Genomic DNA, 20,709 nt, shown 5'->3' with positions numbered 1-20,709 from the left:
AAGTAGCTTGGCCTAAGATTTATTTGATAGCGTCGAATTGCCCTTTCCCTACACGTTTGACGCATTGCAAACAGCAGCCCAAGATTTTCCACAATGCATCTCGGCAAATTTGATGTTCCCCATCTAATCAACGACGACGACGCTAAAAAACGCAATTTTCGTTACTTTGCTGATTAAAATTCTCCAGAAAACCTCGATTACAAAGCTGTCATTAAAAAAATTCAGTTAGCTGAAGCCTCATCGGAGATAGCACCCGACACAAAGAAAAATCGTCCACGCAGCACGGAGCCAAGCGAAATCTCTACTCGTCGAGTCCTCTGAAAATAAAAGCGCGGCGGCGAAGTAGAGAGAGAGAGAGAGAGAGAGAGAGAGAGAGAGAGAGAGAGAGAGAGAGAGAGAGAGAGAGAGAGAGAGAGAGAGAGAGAGAGAGAGAGAGAGAGAGAGAGAGAGAGAGAGAGAGAGAGAGAGAGAGAGCAGAGCAATTTCGGGGCGCCTTCAGCGCGACTCGCGACGACGGCGCAAGGCCGTCGCTGTTGCGTGCGAGGCATTACGCCGCTCATTAACAGCCTTCTCTCTCTCTCTCTCTCTCTCTCTCTCTCTCTCTCTCTCTCTCTCTCTCTCTCTCTCTCTCTCTCTCGCTCGCTCTGCAAGCAAGCGGCGGCTTCTCTGCCTCGTTTTTTCTTCGTCGCTTTTTTCCTCCTCCACCGTCGTCAAGCCGACCCCAAAAGCAATCTGATGCGGAGCGCTTTGAAGCCACGTTTATCGGTGGATTAGCCTTTGCTCTCGCTGACTTGACTCCGGTGCAAAGTTCTTTCTTTTTCTTTTGCGCTTGCGGTCGCTGAGTCTGAAAGACACGATTATTTTATTTTATTTTATTTTTTTGTTCGAAAATTTCTTCCTGCTTGTGCGTTCGATAAGCAAAGTCGTGGGCTTATTAGCCGCGACGTAAATAATGTTAATTTAGTTGTTGTCTTTTTCGAATTAGGGTAAAAATCGGATAGCTTTTTCGTTGTCTTCAAACCCAAACGAATGTAATTTGGTCGGGTAAATAACGTCTCGCTTTCAATAAACTCTTTGCTCCGAAACATCTTCGAGCTGTCTCACGCAATGAAAAAAATAAGAAAGAAAATAAAAGAAAAGAGGCCAGCTGTTTTCCTCGCAAGCTCGAACGAGCACGAGTACGTCGCATCGGAGCAAGCGCATCTCTCTCTCTCTCTCTCTCTCTCTCTCGCGCGCGCGCGCGCGCCACACGGCCGACGATCGGCGAAGGAAAAAACCCGTCGTATAATCTCGGCGTAGCAGCATCGCCGAGCGCGTGATGCGCGAGCGGAGGTATTATAAGAAAAGAAAGAAAAAAAGGACAAGCAGCGCGCGCCGCGCCAGCTGAGAGCGGCGTCAACAGAAAGGCAGGGCGCGGGCGCTGAAACGAGAGAGGAGAAAATAATTTCGTGAGAGGGAATCCGCGATAAGGACTCGCGCGTATACGAGGCTGTACGTGCGGACGACGCACACACCTCGGCGGCGCGACACGTCTGACGCGGAGCGGCGCAACTCTCTCGCCACGACGACTTTTGCTGACGAGGCCGTGCTCGCAATTACGGCTTTCCGCGGCGATCCAGCTGTGCCGTGCCTGCGGTTAAGCGCCACCGTCTATAAAATATTATCGGTCGATTCGGTGTGGCGATCTGCATCTGTCGCCTCGGTGCGAAAATCCGCGAGCGTCGTGCGCTAGCTTTTCCAACGCTCTCGCAAAGTCCACGAAAATGCCTAGCTATAACGGCTGACCGCTGCTGAATCATTTCTCTCGAGTGCTATCCACACCCCACTACGGAAACCGAATCGCGAGAAATATATTGCTAAAAGCGAACGAGTACCGCCCCTTCCCACGCGAAAAAAAAAAGGAATCAACGTGGCCGTCAATGCAAAAACAAAAACCTTCCAATTTACGAAATTTCGTCTCCAGCGCTCGCGCACGCGCCGCGCGCACGTCAATCAACGCCATTTGAAAAAGAAAACATCCAGTTGGCTCACAAAGTGCCGCGCTCGTGTGGGCGAGTCTCGCGCGCGTATACGTGTGCAAAGCGAAAAATGCCCGACGACCGTCCGTGTGTACGAGCGCGCGCGCACGTGTGTGTGTATCTTGATCGCCGTCGTCGCCGAGATAAGTGCGACCGCGCGTGTGAAACTCGCTCGCACGCGAGCCGACTCGTTATATTTTTCCTCTTAGCTTGCTGATTGATTATTATTTTTTTTTTTTTTGCTCTTTGTCTGGCTCGCTGGAAAAATGTAGCGCGCTAGTACGCGCGGCTTTCTAAATAACGCTGATTGGCTCGGTATTGTTTGTAAAAATGGAGCGATCGCTGCAGATGTTTACGAGCTTTATTTCCATCCATTTTCAAAATAACGTTTTAGTCGCGCATCTACCAGCGAAACGATAGGACCTTTAATCAATTTCAATCATTCACTTTACGCACCAGCGAAATAGTCTCGCCGTCGTCTATTGATAGAATAGTTGCTCAATTAACAACTCGTGTCACTTATGACGTCAACTTCATGGCACTAAATAACGCGTCGATCGAAAATATTTTTCGTGCAAATCGCAACCTAATCATTCATTTTTATTTGCAACAGTCGAGCGGCCTCGAAATAATCACAATATGAAAGATAAAAATCGCGCTGGATTTCCCTCCGCCCCTTTCCGCCGCCCAGTCTGATCCAAATACATTTTCTCGACGTCGCAGCAGTCCCAAAAATAGGCAAACGAAGATTATGAATTGAGCAGCACACCACAGCCTAGATTTGCCATGCAAAGCCGGCTTATTAATTGATGAGCGACGCCACGAGCGATACGTATCCGCGCGTCATCGCCGCAGCTTATAGTCCAGCGTTACGTCCGCGGCGAAAAAGCCAGTCCTTGAAAATCGATGAAACCGAAAAGAAGACGACAGCCAACAAAAAAGATTTCCCATGAAAAACTCGGCCAGAGGCGGCTCTGAGAATAAGGACAATGTGACGGCTGAGTGGATCCGCTTTTTTTTTTTTTCCTCGAGCTAGAAAGGCAAAAGTGCGCGCGATTTCCCGAGTTTTACGATGCTCTCTCGCGCCGAGAGCGAGAGCGCGCGCCGCGGACACCGCGCTTTTTTTTTCTTCTTTTTTTCGTCGACGGCGAATTACGCGGAAATTGGGTCGGCTGATAATTCTCTACCTGCAGCCGACGAGATGGAGCGCTTTTTCTTTCCGCAACTCGTGAATTTTCAGCGGTAGAAGGAAGTATGGAGAAGGCAAGGCGAGCGACAAATTTTTTTACCAAGATGTGGTTTTTCTCGCTTTACACCTTCTTGAAAGAAATCCGTTTACGATCAAATAATATTAGCCAATCAAAATGTGAAATGCAAACAGTCGTTGCAATTGTAATTATTTTAAAATATCACTTCTTATATTTAGTTGATTGCCATGACAAATAATAATTCATGTACCAGATGTCTCCATTACTTACAATTCATGTTGAGCTTGGAATGAATTCGTAGCCGCGTAGTCCATCAGATCTGTATGCTACGTGAGCTAACAGTATTTGTAGTAAACGAAAGTCATTCCGCATCCATCGCGATTCGAATCCTTCGCACGGCTGCATATGAAAAAAAGCCGCGTGAACGCAGGCCGACCGATCGGCGAACTATTTGATCGTACACACGGACAACGTGACACCTTAGATAACTTTGGCGAGCTGTGTGCGCGCGTGCAGAAAAGACTTTAAGCACGCTGCTCAATTACTTTTTTCCACGGTCGAAACCAAGGTTCGCGCGGCGACGAAAGAAAAGAAAAAAAAAAAAAAAAGCCGCGGCACGCACGCGGCGAACGTACATAGAAACGTCAAGCGAGCGAAGCGAGCCAAACCAGTCGGTCGGGTCATTATGAGTTGCCGACGAGCCATGCATCATTAATGCTCGCGCCGCCGACACGCTGGGCCGGTTGGCTGCTCCCACGATACGCGTGCGTGCGCCGCCGCCACCTCGGCTATATAAATTTGCCTTCGAACGAGCGCGAACGCTGCCTTGTTTGCCGTGCGAGTGAAAAAAAAAAAAACCCGCGGTAGCTTTTCTTTTTTTCCTTTTTTTTCGCTACACGGAATTCTTGGATGATCGAATGCCGACCGAATGGCGAATGCTTTTGTTGTTGTTGTTGTTGATGTTTTTTTTATTATTAACGAGGACTTCGCGAACGTACAATTTTGAACGTTCATTCCGAAATTCCCAATTATATTTCCGAGCGAGTCGGCGCTCGAATTCGCCGCCTGCCTTTGCGAGACGCGCATTTCGAAAGCGCGCTCGATCCCGACGCGAAGCGGCGGCCTCTCGATTAAACTCTCGAAAATCGACGAGCGCATAAAATTATCCGCGGACGAGCAAAACGACGAAAAAGACGGGGAGAAAAAGGAAATCAAGACGGCGCGTTCGCGAAGGGGGTATGTGAGAAATGAAAAAACAAAAATAGCAAAACGAAAAAAAAAAAGAAAAAAAAAGGAAAAGAACAAACAAAAAAGAAAAAAGCGAAGGTTTCCTCGCTATCGCGAGCCGGCCGCGCTACCGCCGTGCTCTTCGGAAAGCGGAACGCGCGCCGATAAATAAAGATGAAGCCGCCGCGATAAAATGCGGGCCACGAGCGAGGCCGCTAACTGCCTGCGAGCCGAGCCAGCCGCGTAGCGCTGCTTATTAAGGCGCGCGCTCGCTGCTTGCCTTGCCTGCTTGCTTTATTTTCTCTCGCTCGCCGGTAATGCCAACGCGCGCGCGAGAACTCGCCTTTTCTTTTTTGTTTTTTTCTCTCCTTTTTTTTCGGGCGGTGGTATTCGTTTTTGCAGTGCGAGAGGCGTGAAAGGCTGCGTTTGTAGTTAGACGGAACTTTGCTGTTGTTGTTATTTTTTTTTTCGCTTTTGGCAGGCGTGATGGCGCTTTTTAGTCCATCGGAGCTTCAAGTCATAAAAATTTTAGTAAATCGACTATAAAAGCCGTCCCGGTTCTTACAATGTTTTCTTCTTCTTTTTCTTGGACTAGGTTTCACCAATATCTTGTTGCACTTGTGAAAAAAATTGGCTGATGGGTTAAACTTGATGCCCAACGTTTCTAGTTTTTAGTGTTCGTCGACGTGTAATCATCAATATTGAACAGAATAGATAAAAAGCCGATTCGATGATTGAAACCTTCGTATCACTGTACTATCAATCTGTAAATCCGAATTTTAAGCTTTGGTTTTCTAACTCCAACCTTGGTTCTCACCAATTCCATGACAAGCTGATAATTCCTCCCGAAAAGCAATCAATTATTCCAGCAAAACCAAATTAACAGAAATCATCAGCTCTCGTACAATCACGCAGAAAGGGAAAAAAAGAAGCGACGCGCGGACATCGTAATCGCGCTACACGCACGGCGAGTCCGGAGTAAAAAATCGAGTAGCACGGTACAGCGGCATTATACACAGACACACAGACAGACAGACAGACACACACACACACACACACACACACACACACAGAGCGAGGTGCGATGCAAAAAGAGAGAGAAAATGATATGAATGAACGATAACCTTTATTTTACCATGAGTAAAAATAACAATATCTAACGAATTATACATACTATGTAAAATTTGCGATATCGAAAGTTTAACTAATTTAAGTAGAGGGCCGTTTGCACATTGCCAAGCAACAAAAGTCAGTTAGCTATACAGAACAATACAGAACAAGTATTTTGGTCAAGGTAATACATTTGTTATGACGGTCAAGGGCCTATCACAACTAGTCTAGAGAGAAAACTTCTCTCAGTCACAAAACGAAATCATGACAGACAAGACTATAGTTCAGTCAGGGATGGCAGAAGACCGAGTGCAGCCTGGCTGAGAAACACAGTTGAAAATAAAAAAAAGAAAAACGAGAGAGAGAGAGAGAGAGAGAGAGAAGCGAAGCGAAGCGGCAAGGAAGTGTAGAGGCGGGAGAGCGAGCGGCGCGCGTGACATTCGCCGACCTCCCCGGCGGCGGCCGCCGTTAATCCGTTTATCGCGTTACCGCCGGTACGAGCGAGAGCGCGCGCGCGCCGCACGGCAAATAGACTCGCCCACGCGTTATATACGCCTGCGGAACTTTAGCGACGCGATCGAACTCGCCGAACGAGAGAGAGAGAGAGAGAGAGAGAGAGAGAGAGAGAACGCCGGACTTTTGCCTCTTCTTCGCCGTGTAGGCGTGATGCGTGTAGGTTTCGGCGACGCTCTAGAATTGTCGCAGTTACTCGATGATGAGTTACCACGGTGATTTATTAGCGTTACGAATGCCAAAAACTTTGCAGGACATAGCAAATGAAGGATAGTGACTCCGGGTGCTATTTATGTAGTTGCATTAAAAAAATCGATACGAAGTCGTCGAACGATAATTTTTGCGGTGTTGAAAATAACCGAGCTCCGCTGCATTTCCGTTGCGAACGGGACCTATCCATAATGTTATCCTGCACCTACCGGTAAAATTGAATAATCTTGATCCAGATAATAAAATATGAAACCGAACCAAGCTGCACATGTTTGACAGAATAAAAAAAAATTAGGGAGACGAGGACGAGCGCGTGCAGCGTGAATCATACGCGTATTCGAAAACAAATAACTGGCGGCGCGGCGGATCCCCTGCCCTCGATAATATTATCGATGCCCCCGTACGCGCACGGTGAATTGCAGCCACCCTTGGCGCACGCATAAGAGGGTGACGACGAAACACGTGCGGCGCTTTGTCTCCGGCGCGGCGGCTGTCTGCTTCTTCGCGCTCGAGCGCCCCGCGCATCGGCGGCTTGTCGCGCGGCACATCGAGAGCGTCCCCCACCCCGCGCGCGAAAAAGCTCGGCTCGATCGTCACGGGGCTTTTACTCCGCACGCGCGCGCGCGAGCAGGTCGCCACTCGGCCGCGCCAGTAACGTCAAAAGGAAGGCGCCGCTCAGCCAATCCCCTTTGCCGCGCGGCGCGCGGCGGAATTATCCCGCGCCGCTGGCTGGCGCACAAAAGCTCATTTCCGCGGGCGCGCTGGCGGCGCGGCGCGACTGCATTACACGCGCGGACGAAAATGCACCTGCGCCCGTGTACACGACACCTCGCGCCCGCAGGGCGGCGCGCAATGTGCATAAATCATCCCCCTCGACGCCGTAGCTACTGCCGCTGGCACACGCGAGCGCGGGCAGCCATGCATATGCATGCGCGAGCGTTCGCGCGCCGCGGGATTTTCCGACGGCGCCCTTTCTCTTCGCCTTGCCCGGAGCGACGGTCCATCCAAGCGCGCCCGCTCTGCCCCGGCATCGTTTCGGCTCCGTGGCTCGAAGGCGATCCGACGGCCGTATAGTCGCGTTACGGCCAGCTTTTTACGCGCCAGGCGCGCTGGCGTATACGCGTCCACCGCGTAATTACATTCGAGTTTAACGCTTCGCGAAGTTTGATCGCGCGGGGCCGAGTATCGCGTGATCGATCGCGCGACCGATCGCCCGGCCAAAGTGCACATCGGCCCGGCAATAAATGATCGATGCCCGTTTCCACCAGCCGAGTAACCCGGCGAATTCGAAATAGCGATTCGACGACGAGTTTCGACGCAGGAAAGGAGGAAAAAAAAAACGGCAAATAGGCGAACGAGCCGCTGCGCAATAGCGAAACGTGCACACCCGGTATACGTATCGCGCGGCGCACTCGTACAGCGAGGCGTTCGCGCGTCATTGAGAGATTAAACCGGCGCTGCCACGCGCGCGCGCGAGCGTAAATTAAAGTTGCGTCGCGTTGCGCGCGAGCGAGAGAGAGGGAAAACGTCACGCTTCAGACCAGGGATTTTCGCGAGTATCGGAGCGGGATTAATTGATCGGTCCACTCGCTAATTTGCCTACCTCTCTCTCTCTCTCTCTCGCCCATTTTTCTATACCGACGCTCTTCGCTTCTTTTTTTTCCCCCAGCGCAAATTGCTGGCGCAAGCTTTTGTCGAATTCGTCCGGAGAGGCAGATTATTACCATGCAGCTGACTGATTGATACGTTGCGCGCGACGGCGGTTGTTGTTTCGATGGCGATAAAGTGGCGCGCGAGAACGCTGCGGATTAATTTGCGCGACGCTGCAGTTGGCGAGTTTTAAAATGTTTCTGGCTCTTCTTTTTTGTTTTTTTTTTCGCTTCGGAGTTGGACTGGGGCACGCATCGCGATTGGTTTTCAATTGCCTGTTACGAGTGCCCGCCGCGTTCGCGTATTTCTCCCTTACGCACTCCGAGCGCTCGTTCGCCGTAAGGTTATCGCCGTGCTGGCGAGAGAAAATTGGACGCGAGACGAAATGGCTCGCGGATTCGAATTGCAAGTGGGTTAGCCAGCGCGCGCGACGGCTCTCCCGCAAAGAATTACACACCCGTGTGAGCCTCGGCGGCCTAAAAAAGAGCGAGCTCGGCGGGGGAGGGGGGGGGGGGGCGACGATCGATGGTGGAGCGCGAAATCCCCGGGGGCCATCATCGCGTATCCCCTTCTGGGCGCGCAAAAGGGTCCGATATCTCAAGTGGCCGATTTATGCGTCGTCACGTCCGGCAGCCCCTCTTCGCGCTAACTGTTGCTGCTCTTCGCGCCGTGGATTTGCGCGACACGTGCAGGTCCTCTGTGTTTGCTCGGCCGATTAGTTCGGTAAATAGACGACGCCGCGAAAGGGTTCCAGCGACGGAATAGAAAAAAATGCGGGTGACCGTGATCGATATTGTTCCGCTCTATAGATTATGCATGATGGCAGAGGCTCGCCGCGAAAGCTTCTCTCGCCGCTGAGAGGGCGAAAAAAAGAAAAGGGAAAAGAAAAAAATTTATCGCCACTCGTCGCGGCGAAGGGATAATGAGGATTAGGGGAGGTCGGTGCGCAGGTGTCGCGTCTCTGTCAGCAACAAATCAGGCAAATTGCCCTTTCCGACGCTCGGCGCCGGGATCGCTCTCTCGTTCAATTAAAGCGCTCGCGGCTGCCGAGAGGACCGCGTCCTTTTTCCGCGGTCCGCGCTGATGGATGACCGGGCGGATTTCCCGGCCTTTCTCCCGGCTCGCGCGCACGCGTTCGATCGCGCCCGCCTCGCCTGCGATCATTAACATACGACGCCGAGTGCTGGAAGAGGAGCGCTCGACGGCATTCCAGGCGGCGCTCTAAACGTCGGCACGTGCGCGCCAGCGCACATCCGCTCGAGCGCGGCGGCGCATAAAAGAGGCCCCGCTCTGCCGGGCCATTATCGAAATTGCGCCAAGTGTCTGCTGGCGCTGCTCGTTGCGAGCCAATCGCTCCTCCGCCACCGCCAGCCCCGTCTCGCTCTCTCTCTCTCTCTCCCTCTCTCTCTTTCTTCCGTACGCTCGTCGGCAGACATCGATCGACCAAACGCTTCTGCGGCCTCGCGTCGCTGTCGTTCCCAACGCGCGGCGTTGGCGTTTCTTTTCGCGTCCGTCTCGACGTTGTCGCCCGCGCACATCGATATCGCGACAACGCCAGGTGTATTTTCTTAATGTCTTTGCGCGGATACGAGGTCGTCGCGTCGCGTCTCGACGAGACGTTTCACTGTCGTCGGTGTTTTGGGAGGCGACGAGGGCGGCCTTTCAACGCGGGACGCGACGGCGCTAAATTCGCTCGAGGCGCGTGCTCTCCGAGAGAGCGTGCCGGCGCCGAGCGGCGGAGCGCCAAACAGAAATCCATTCGCGTTACACACGTGCGCCCGCCGCCGCGGAACCAATCTCTTCGCTGCGCCTCGGTGAAGCGCGCGCGAGCGAGTTCGCCGCACCGGGAGCGCCGGAAAAGAAAAGACGTCGACGCGAAAAGCCAAGTAAGCACGAAAAGAATCCTCTTGGTTGGTCGAACTTCCGCCTTTGGATAAAGTGCTGCAGCTGCTGCGCTTAGCCTACTTCAGCTCTCACTCTCTCTCTCTCTCTCTCTCTCTCTCTCTCTCTTTCTCGCGGTGCTAGTTAACCTCGCACGCCCGGAAATTCCTCGTTTCCGCTTGACGTTTTTTTCCGCTCTCCATTAATTGATCCGCGGTGGCGGCCGCGTGCGGCGGCATCGCTTCGAAAAATCGAACTCTGCCCGCTCCACCACGGCACGGTGATTAATGCCGCTCGCCGACGTTCGCGCGCTCGTTAGGCGGATTTTCTTTTTTTCCTCGCTCGCTCGCTAGGCTGAATTCCCTCCCTCCCTCCCTCCCCACTCCTCCTTTTTTCGCGGCACGGCTCCCTTTTTGTCCGCAGTCGTTGCACTCGGCGCAGCTCCGGATCCTCCCCGCAATTATCGGGTCCGCAGGGGAAAGCGCAGCGTTCGTGGCTTACAACCTCATTTATCTATTAAAACACTTACGCTCGCGCCGTGCCGTGCGCCACTCGACGAGCCGTGGCTCGGCGCGCCAAGGAAAAGGAAAAGCGCGAAAACCGCAAACATCGCGCGGCCACGCGCGCTTAATATGCCATCTCGCCCCGAAAACAAGTAGTAAAAGCCGAAATACGGTCAGACGCGCTCGCTCTGCTAATTTTTTCTACCCTATTCTACGTCCAAACCCTCCTCGGTTGGCCCTCAAGATAAAAAAAAAAATAAACGAAAAAACAAACTCGAAAACGAAAAACGTTCCCTTTAAAATCGAAAAAAAATGCTCTTTCAAAGGAAAAAAAAAGAGAGCCTCGCAAAACTAATAAACCGAGAGCTCGCACGGGGGGGGGGGGGGTGAAGAAGAGCGGTCCGTTATCGTTATCGCGCTTCGGCTGCTCGCGTGCCGCTCGTCTCATCGGCACAAATATTATTGCATGGCCCCCCCCCCCACGCGCGCCGTGCGCGCGCTCGATAAAATTATTGCCGCGCGCGTGACGCACGAGCTCGTTTCGGCGCCGCCTTTTTTTAAACTTCCTTACCGCGGTTCGCTTATTTCCGGGCGGTCTTCTCCTCCGCGAGGGTCGTCCGTATCGTTTGTCTTTTGATCTTTCTCTCGTCGTCCAAGCGCAGGTGCAAAAAGGAGAACGGTCGATCCGCTCGCGGGCGGCGGAGAGTCGCGGCCCTCGCTCGCTCTTGGCAAACCAGGCGCGTCCGCGCGTCGATTTATCCGACATCGCTCGCGGCTGCGCGACCGCTATTAATAAGACGGCCGCTTGTTTGCGTTGCAAACGCAGCCGAGGCCCGACTCGCCGGGAATTCGACGAACGCGCGCGCCGGCGAGTTACGAGAGCGACCGGTGGCGCCCTTACGCACGCGCCGCGCGCGCGCGCCCGAGTGCCGAGCGCAATAAGGCATCGCAAACGCGGCGGCGGCAGCACGCGTCCCGACGGCAGCCTCCTCCTCGGCTGGGGGCCACGGGGGGGCGGGGGCACGGGATATCGCTGGCGGCTCAAGGGGGATTAAGCGCGCGCGCGCTCGTGATAAATGAGGGTGGGCGTGAAGCGCGCCGCCGCGCGTATTTTCGCCGGGGCGTAATAAGCTGCGCGCCGTGCGCATTCGAAGAGCGACGCGCCGTCGTTTTCTCCGCGAGCGCTTTGTCCGAACGTCGATATTTTTGGCGTGGTTTCGGTCCGTCGGCTCCGCGTCTCGGAATTGAGTTTCCAGCGACGAAAAAAAAAAATGCCCGCTGCCTATACGTCTCGCAGCAGCCATGCCGAGGCTTATTTTTAATATCCACTCCTTCGCATTACCGCTCCTCACTCTCTCTCTCTCTCTTTCTCTCATTATTTTTACTGATAGTCAATAGAGGTTATCATATATTCATTCGTTTCCTCCGAGCTCCGCGTGCCATTTTTCCCCCGAAACGCTCGGGCGCGCGCGTCGCGAAAATCTGCATTCGTAATTATAGCGTCCGCGCGCGCGAAATGCATTAAGCGGAGAAATGCAGGCATTGAAACGAAGACCGGAGCACTATAAAACGTAATCCCCGGCGCTTTTCCAGTTGTGCGTGGAGATAGCGGTAATACCGGTGGATATATCGCCGTTGTAGACCGCAAAATAGCTCGGGAATATATCCGCGGCGGTGCAGCCTGGGTTGCCGCCGCTCGGCGCGTAAAAACGCACGAAACGCCGGCGCCAGCGAATATTGATATGTAAATACAGCGGCGCGGAACGCAACGCGAGTTCCAGCGGGGGACTTTCATCGCGCGGCTCTTTCTTGTCCTTCGCGCGCTCGCGCTGGGCTTGCGTGTTCGCCGCGAATTCTCGGGATTTGCGGCTTTGATCGTTGGAGCTCGCGGTCTTCCTCCGCGCGCGCTTTAACGGAGCCGCAGCGATCGTGGCGAACTCGTTTGTTGCAAACATCCGCGTCTCGTCAACTAACGATCGCAACGATTCCGCAAGCCGCCCAGTAAGGACTCGCATGTTTCAATCCCGATTGCCGCGCGACAATCAGCTCCACCATATCGCTCCTCGATCGAAACACAATGGACCCTCGTGCGCGAACGCCAAGAGCATGCGAAAATTGCACAATCGAACCGCTCAAGAAGAAACGGTATGCCTTTTGTAACAAGCTAATCAAGCATACAATCATCCCCAATTACCTAATCAGTCTCCAAGCCCGACTCCGAAAAAGACCAAACTCCGTATAAAAAAAATATAGCTTGCGTCGAAAACTAGAATTGACGCGCGCGATGGCGACGAAGAAGCTGGCTTCGCTCTCGCTCGTCCACCAGCGTCACTCAGCGAAAGCGCGCGCGAGCGAGAGAGAACTACCCTCTTTCCGCGCGCCAGCTCTCACATCAGCAGCAGCGCGATATATATATATACACATATATATATATATATATACGAGAAAGAGAGAGAGAGAGAGAGAGCTTGCGCTCGCTCGTTGCCGCCCTCTCCGTGTTTCCGCTCGCGCGCCCGTTCCACCGCAGCGCGGCAGCAACGGCAGCAGCGCGCAGCCCGTGTCCCGCAGGGCATGTCCCTGTGCTTTAACTCGGCCGCGATGCTATTGTCCGCCAGACGCCAGCCATCAGTCGTCGTTCGCGCGACTTCCGCAGCGATTAAAAAAATTCCGTATCTCTGCGCGGCCTTGGGTCGAATTTAGGCCGCGCGAGCCGGCGCGCCGCACCCGCCTTGGCGAGCCCCGAATTTTCACGGAATTTCGACGGCGAAATAGCCGTGACAATAGTATCGCGTCGGCGGGCGAAATTCTCATCCCCTTTGGTGGCACGCTCGGCGGCACGCCCGAGCGAAAGCTCGACTGGCGCGCGCGCCCGCGTCGGCTGCACGCCACACCGACCCTTGACCCCCCTTTCCCGCCCGTTCTCTGGCTGCTTGCGCGCGAGCCGCTCGTTAACCTACCCACCCGAGCTCTGCCAACCCGCCGCCCACCCTCCTTCCTCTCCACTTATACGCTCGCGCGTGCAGCTCGGCTTTAACTCCTGACGCGCGCTCGCTCGCGCCGTGTTGTGCTTTTTTTTTCGCGATCGGGAAAGAGAGAGAGTCGGGCATGTGCTTTTTTCTTTCTTTTTTTTTCGCGAAATGCACGAGGTAATCATTGTGGAAATGGGTCGCTGGTGTTGGTTCATTTTTTATTGTTGGGCGGAGGGGGGGGGGGGGGGTAAGGAAGCTTTACCGATGGTTAATGTTTGAGAGGGGGATGAAGTTCGTTCGGTTGTTATCGATGGGAGAAGGGAGTTTTTAATAATTATCGCGCCGCTTCTTGGTTGTCCGATCCAAGTGACGCGTTACGATTTGAAAATCGATCAGCCGATCGGACTCGGAGACTTTGAAAAAATATTCTTGGGTATATCTGTGAAGCGAGGGGCGATTATCGAGCAGAGCGACTTTTCGTCCGCGCAGCGCTTCAAATAAAAGAGCTCACCGCCGGACATATCAGCAACTATAACGGGCGGGCGTCCGTTCGAAGCTTAGTTGGCAGCGAAGTGATCGGTCAAGGTAGTTGCAGTGAGTTCACGCGAAGCCCTACATCGGACACGACACTGCAGCGCTCCGGCACTCGATGCGCATCGCCCGAAATCTAGAAATGCGGACAGCCGAAGAAGAGCGTCAGTAATCGCCTCGTAATCCAAAGCGGCGGAGGGGTCGTCGCGCTGCGGATTAAAGGGAGATGTGCCCGAACGCAGAGCCGCGCGCGCCGTCCTCTCGAAGCCCATTTTTTTTCTTTTCTTTCTTTCTTTCGTTTTCTCTCCAAAGTTCCTTCTCTCGTCGCATCGCGTAAATTAATCAGCGAATGCAAACTAGCTCGCGACAAAACTGCGCGCGCGGACGCTCGAGCGTTCGCGCGTGCTCGTAAAGCGCGCCGGCGTGAAAAGGAGCCGCGCGGCGAGGCGTTTTTATGGTGGCGCACAGAGGCGCGTCTCTGCATTTCATGCCCAATGATAAAAGTGCAGTCTAAATGCACGAGAGCGCGAACTTGCGAGCTTTGAGAGAGGAGCGGGAGCTTCGAAAGAGGTCAGAACGGCTTCGTCGCTTCCACGACGCCCGCTGATTTCGGCGTCCGACGCGGACCGCTAAATATTCAACTTGATCCTAAAATTCATCGGTTTTATCGCTATCGCCAACAGCGCATTCCAATGTGTACATACGTATACGTAAATCTCTCTTTCGACGAAAAGCAAGGCTTCAATGAGATATCCGAAATGATCTTCGTATTAATAAAAACAAAAAGGGAAGGCGACACGTGAAGAAATATACGAGTGTATCAACCGCGATATGAGCGCACTCCTTTATCCGCATCGCCGTCTCTGTCAGATGTATATCTATGTGAAATAATTAAACTCGGCTCGCTTCTTCTCTCGCTGAGGGATCAAGGAGGCGATATAAACGCTGAGGCGTCGCGGAGCGTTCGCGCGAGATCGCAGAATGAAAAGGAGAAAAAGGACCGAGAAGAGGAAAGCAGCTTCTTCTCGAGCGTCATGGCAGTTGAGAGGGAGAGAGGAAGAGAGAGACTCGCGGAATATTAAAAATTTATTCTCTCGCGATAGGTAATTATTTCCAGCGCTGCGCCCGAGATGAGATTCGTTTCCGAAGCCATCGAGATTTAAAGAGCGACCGAGTCGATCGAGTACGGCAAAGGAGCATCGACAAGCTAGCCTCGTCGTCACGCGGGATTCGGTGATATTTTCCTCCGAACTCTAACCGAGACTCGGCAGCGAGACTTAACAACCTGGCGAGCTGGAAAAAAAGCTAACGCAAGGAGAGAAATCTCGCGAGGGATGGCGAGAGTCCGTCGAGAAAGCCGCGCGACGTCGGGCGGAAGGGGAGGAGGGGTGCCGGGCAAGGACTCGCTGGCGACAATAAACAAAGCGAGCGGCCTCGTATCTTGTGGGGTGGCGTCTAACGAGGCTATAACGCGCCGGCGGCGGCCGATTACGGTGGCGCCCGCCGGCGTCAAAGCGAGCGCGCCCTCGTTAACCACCCCACGTCGAAAGCCTTATCTCGCTCGTGGCGGCGTGCACGCGCGCGCGAAGAGAGGAACAAAAAGAAAAATAGAAAAACAGGTGCGAGCGCGCGACATGTGCGTCGCACATCTGTGCGCGCGCGGCGGTGGCGGCGGCGGCGGCGACTCGCTTAATTACGGTGCGGCGGGCTTCGCGCTCTCTCGTCGATTAGCGCTCAAAGGAAGAGCCCGCGACTGGGCGTTGCGCCGCGAGAAGGCCAGGCTGAAGGACGCGCGGACCTCGCGTCGCTTTCCGCCGACAGAGCCGAACGGCGCCGCGGCCCTGTTCTCGAGCAAGCTGCTCGCGAACGGGGATAACGGCTCGACCTCGAAGCGCCACGCTCGGATTTCCAGTTGCGCGTGTAATTCGCGCGATTCAAACTCGATCGTCGCACGACGGCTTGCCGCGCGGCGTTTACACCCGAGGCGACGACGACTGCAATCTCGCCGGGCGACAGATCCAACGACGCGCGCAACTTGGAGTTATCTTCTTTCGGCCGCGAGCGGAAACTCGAGCGGCGAACAGCCAGGTCGCGCGTATGCCCGAGAGGTAGAGAGAGGGAGACGGCAGCGAGCGCGCGCGCGCTCTGCCAACGCCAGCAGCGTCGGCACGGCTACACGCCTCGAGCGCACGAGATAGCTGCGGCTTACCCGCTAATTTCCCAATTTCCACGAATTAACCTCTCTAGCGCGCGCGCGCCGACGGTTTAATGGCTCCGTCCTCGTCTCCCGTGTGGCCTAATGAATTCCTTTTCTTCTTCTTCTTCTTCTTCTCGTCTCCACTTCGCTCGGCGAGCGTCGCTCGATATCGAGTTATACGAAAGTTTTGCGAAAATTGCCGCGACCCCCGGCCGACGCTGTGCCACGAGGCGCGGCTCTCGGCGCTCCCGCGTGCGGGGGCGTCGTCGCCGCGCGATCTCTCGCGATGTCGCGCTCACGCGTTCGGGCGGGCAATCGACGTGGCGTCGCGCCGCAATCTGGGCCGCCGCGCCACGGCGGCGATGTCGTTAACGACGCGCGCGAGCCCCCGGGTTTCGCCTGGGAAACGCACAAATAGCCTCGCGGCGATCCCGCTCGCTCGGGCGGCGCCCGTCGATTAATTATTCAGCGCGAAATCAGCGCGCTAACGATCGCGAGCGATCGCCGCCGTCCGCTAGACGGCGAGTCGCGGGCGAGCTGCGGCGGCGCCGGCGCGGCGAAGGGAAGAAATTGAAAGCGAGACCGCAGAGCGCGCGTCCGCGCTCGGCCGGGCCAATTAATAGAATTCTGCGGAGAGGGCGAGCGTCGATTTGCAAGCGAGGGCGTTTTCCGGCCCATTTAATGGATACGTCGTCGACCCTCCAATTTACACGCCCAGCCCGCGCGCTCTTCTTTCGCCGCGGCCCCCCTCGCTCGTTCGCCGAGGGAGGGGGGGGGGGGGGGGCCACCCTCGCTCGCTCGCTCTCGCGCAGATACGAGCGGGATTAAGCGCGCGCTCGCTCTCGTGATGTGTAATGAATGGCTGGGCGACTTGGATTTTTCATACTCGAGTGGCGTGAGAGATGCGGGCGATCCCGCCTTCTTACGCTTTCTCGCGCGAGGAATGCTTTCCCGGCGCTGTCATTCTTTTCATTTTTCTCTTCTTTTTCCTCTTTTGAATTTATCGATATAGCTATAGTCGGAATCGCGTCGCTTTTCTCGACCGAATGACTTACAGACGCTCTCGCTTGTTTTTTTCCCTCTTCGTCCATTCGTCAAGCTGTCAAGCGAATATGCCCACGAAGCGACACCGTTTCTCGATTGATCCGCCTACAATTACGAGTGTTCGGTTCGCACTGTAAGGGTGAATATTTGTCTATGTAAATTAAATAAATAAACGGCACTAAAATCTCATTTTCATAGGTTCAGATTCGCAGTGGCCCTGTGCTACGTGACGACCAAATTGTCATTAACATATCTTGCTTTTCATTTACATTGATACGTCATGAACGTATTTATAATAACAATTTCATAGGTTCATCTTTAAATGTTGTCATCTATTTCTTTTGCGAATATTATAGAATGTTTTCAAATACACCTTGGGAAAATACTATTCATCTTTCTTTTTTAAACACGTTAGTTCTAGGTCTAGTCCAACTTCTGACACAAACTCGAAGTTTGTGTCCAAATTGCGCCGTAATTTTGTTTCTCTTCTAATTTGCGATTCGTCTTGCAGTATATTTAATCTGCGTAATATCATTTAAAAAATTAATCCACGCGGATTTCATTGGTCATTTATATAATGTAGCAGGCTTACGTATGGTACATATGAAAGATGGAATTCCCGTTAAATTAAGTTGGAAACGTACAATACTACACAATAAGTTACTATTGCCGTAAAATATCTTGTAATTGCTTCACGGAAAAAAATGGCGATGGTCGAAACTATTGGAAAAATTGTTTATATCGTAGTACTATCTATTGACATTCCATGATCGTACGATAAGCGTCTATTCACGAAACTTATGCTGATAGACGCAAAATTAATAGCGTACATTATAACTTTATCGGCTTATAAAAATGTAGTCATCAAAAAGATGACAAGTATCTGCATATTGCAACCAGCCAAGTAAACTGGTTTCAATTTGTAATCAAACTAACTTACCTCGAATAACGTTTTATCATAATTGGCAGATGTCTTGTCCGAAGAGGTTAATGGTAGTAACTTCAGAAATCAGATGTAGCCGTAGAAAATGTTCAAGCAATTGTTTCTTTTCATACGGAAATCGAATAATCGTATTCTTTTGTTGATAAACATAACCGTATGTTTGTATCACGAATGCAGCTGTAATGTCTTAATTGCGATTTAGACCATTGATCGCGATTCATTAGACATGCTTTGATAGATTGCTTTAAGATGTTTCGAAGAAATGCGTGACATAGATCACAACAAGAAACTTAACGAAGTATTAAGTTGTGTTCACCAAGAAAAGATTGCAAGAATTCGGGTTTCATATATGAAAACGAGATTTCTCAAAAATTTTCCGTGACCAGATCTGCCAACTGACGTTGCAACAATTGATCTCAAAGATGAGATAACGTGACATAACTCATTTTAGATTTGATATGGCTGCGATCCACATCAGGCAAAAGTTAATATAATCTAGCTCTACCTATATATATAATTTTCGTATAAAATAATTCTTGGAAAAATGTTCGTACTATAAAAATCACGTTATGAACATTACACCGATAAACGTTCCCTTGTAAAAACATGCATTTTGGTTATTTCATAAAAACTTAAAAATTTTCAGCAGAAACATTCAACACATCATCGCGCCGACAAAATGGACAAACTTTTCATTGGTTTTATTTTTCATGTCCACGAGTTTCGTCTGCGCGCGCAAGGTGAGGCCGCCTAGCCTTAACATTAGCTGGACCCGACGCAATATGCGATCTACTAGTTTCAATCTGCGAATGCAGCTAAACTGCGGAAAGGCTCGCGCGCTGGAAGGTAACGATGCGAAATTAGGCGAAGCAAGGTGCACCGGCGGCGTCATCGGCAAGGATTTGATTGCGATAGCATCGCAATACGCACTCAACGTGACGACTCCATCGGTTCGAGAAGGGCCGAATGCGAGTAATGCTTGCGAGCGAGAAAGGCAACCAGAGTCTCGCCGAATGCGATTATTGTTTCGGAGATTTGTAGCGCGAAATTTCCCGGCTCGGGCGGCGACGTCGTCCTAATGAGGGTGAGTATTGGATCCGGCACACGCGCGCTGGAACGTAATTGAACGATCGCTTGTTTTTCAGCTGTCTCGCGACCTATGAGCGACAGACGTGGAACGGGTATATATCTCTTCCGACAAACGAGCTTTGAGCCGTTAAAATTCGCTGGACAGGACAGGATTTCATATCGTTCGTTATGAAAATGGCAAGTAGGGCCGCACACAGACACTCGACGAAAAACTGCGGAAAGCTGACGTATAAGGGTGACGGGGTGCGACTAGCAGTTTCTGCTCTCGAATGGTCCACTGCGAAAATCGCGATCCAATCCAAATATATTCGGAGTAAGCTTTGCGACTTCCCAATATTTTTGACTGACATTGATATATCTTTTTTTTTTCCGCCCAGGGCGATAGTAGCGGTTCTTTGGTCGTTGATGACCAGGTCATTGTTGGAATAGCCTAGTTGGGGCGACGGAAGTTGCAATGAAAACGTTCCACCGATAGTGATTACCCAATTATCCCGTTACAATAATTGGATAATCAAGGAGATAAAAGGCGCTACGTTTTGACACTTTGAGCATATGCAAACTGGACCGAATATTTCTAGAAAAAGAATCGATGACAGTAGCAAAAGACTGACGTTATGATCGAACGAAGTATGCAATTGGAAATTTGTATCTAAATAACATAGCTCTTCGAAAACATTTTTCACTCGTCAATATCTATACAGCTGAATTACTACAGTATTGATATGACGAAATAATATTATAGCTAAAAAGGTTTGCATGAAGATATTGAAAAGAAATTTTACGATTAATCATTAAACCAAGCTACATCGCAAGCTTTCAGAACAAACATTTATGATATTCTATTGTCGCAGCTCGCAGCGGAAACTGTTAAACAGCGGTATTTATCGTAGTTTAATGCAAAAATAGGTAAGCTAAGTATCGATGTATTGAATGCAAGTAATAGATTCTGGCGGAATGGTTACCCTAAAAATTGTCATATAAAATCTCAAATCCAGTTGACATTAGATAAACGGTATTGCTCTGCTGATCGTTTGTCCAAGGTAAGACATTCGTACGTCAATTAGTTGAAAAGCGTGATATTGGAATTGAATCGCGACCGCAATGGTGTGCATTAGCGACGAGTTCAAATCCGTAGTTTACGTGGAGTTTGACAAAACTGGCGGGTTATTCGACAGCAGCCCATTGCATTCATCAACCAAGTATACGATAAATTTTTCACTGGTCATGTCAAAGTGATAGCCGGCACAAACGACGTCAAGAATAAACCAGAGATCTAACGCTTAATAAAAGAAATCGTAGCTCAAAGCTTTTACCATGAACACGCGAAATATTTGCAGAAATGATTTCCTTTTTTTTATAAGTACGTAGATTTGAGTTAAAGCCAAAAAGCATGCAATTTCCGCTGTATCTAGCTACGTAACTATAGCGGAACTAAATGTCACGTTTCAACCAACCGAAGGATTCAGATCCGACGGACAGACGACTAAAGGCGTTGCGCTTGCCGTTGAAAGTAAAGAATAACTTTTTGCGCAATTTCATCAAACGCAAGCTGTTGAAATTCGCTGGTTCCGGCTATATCCGTAGCGTTCGCATGGGAAACGGTTGATACCAGTTTG

Source organism: Phymastichus coffea, unplaced genomic scaffold (genome assembly GCF_024137745.1).
Source record: "Phymastichus coffea isolate CEN01 unplaced genomic scaffold, Cenicafe_Pcof_1.1 PCOF00202, whole genome shotgun sequence".
NCBI lineage: Eukaryota > Metazoa > Arthropoda > Insecta > Hymenoptera > Eulophidae > Phymastichus > Phymastichus coffea.
The sequence above is the reverse complement of the archived record's forward strand: the minus strand, read 5'-3'. Positions refer to the sequence as shown.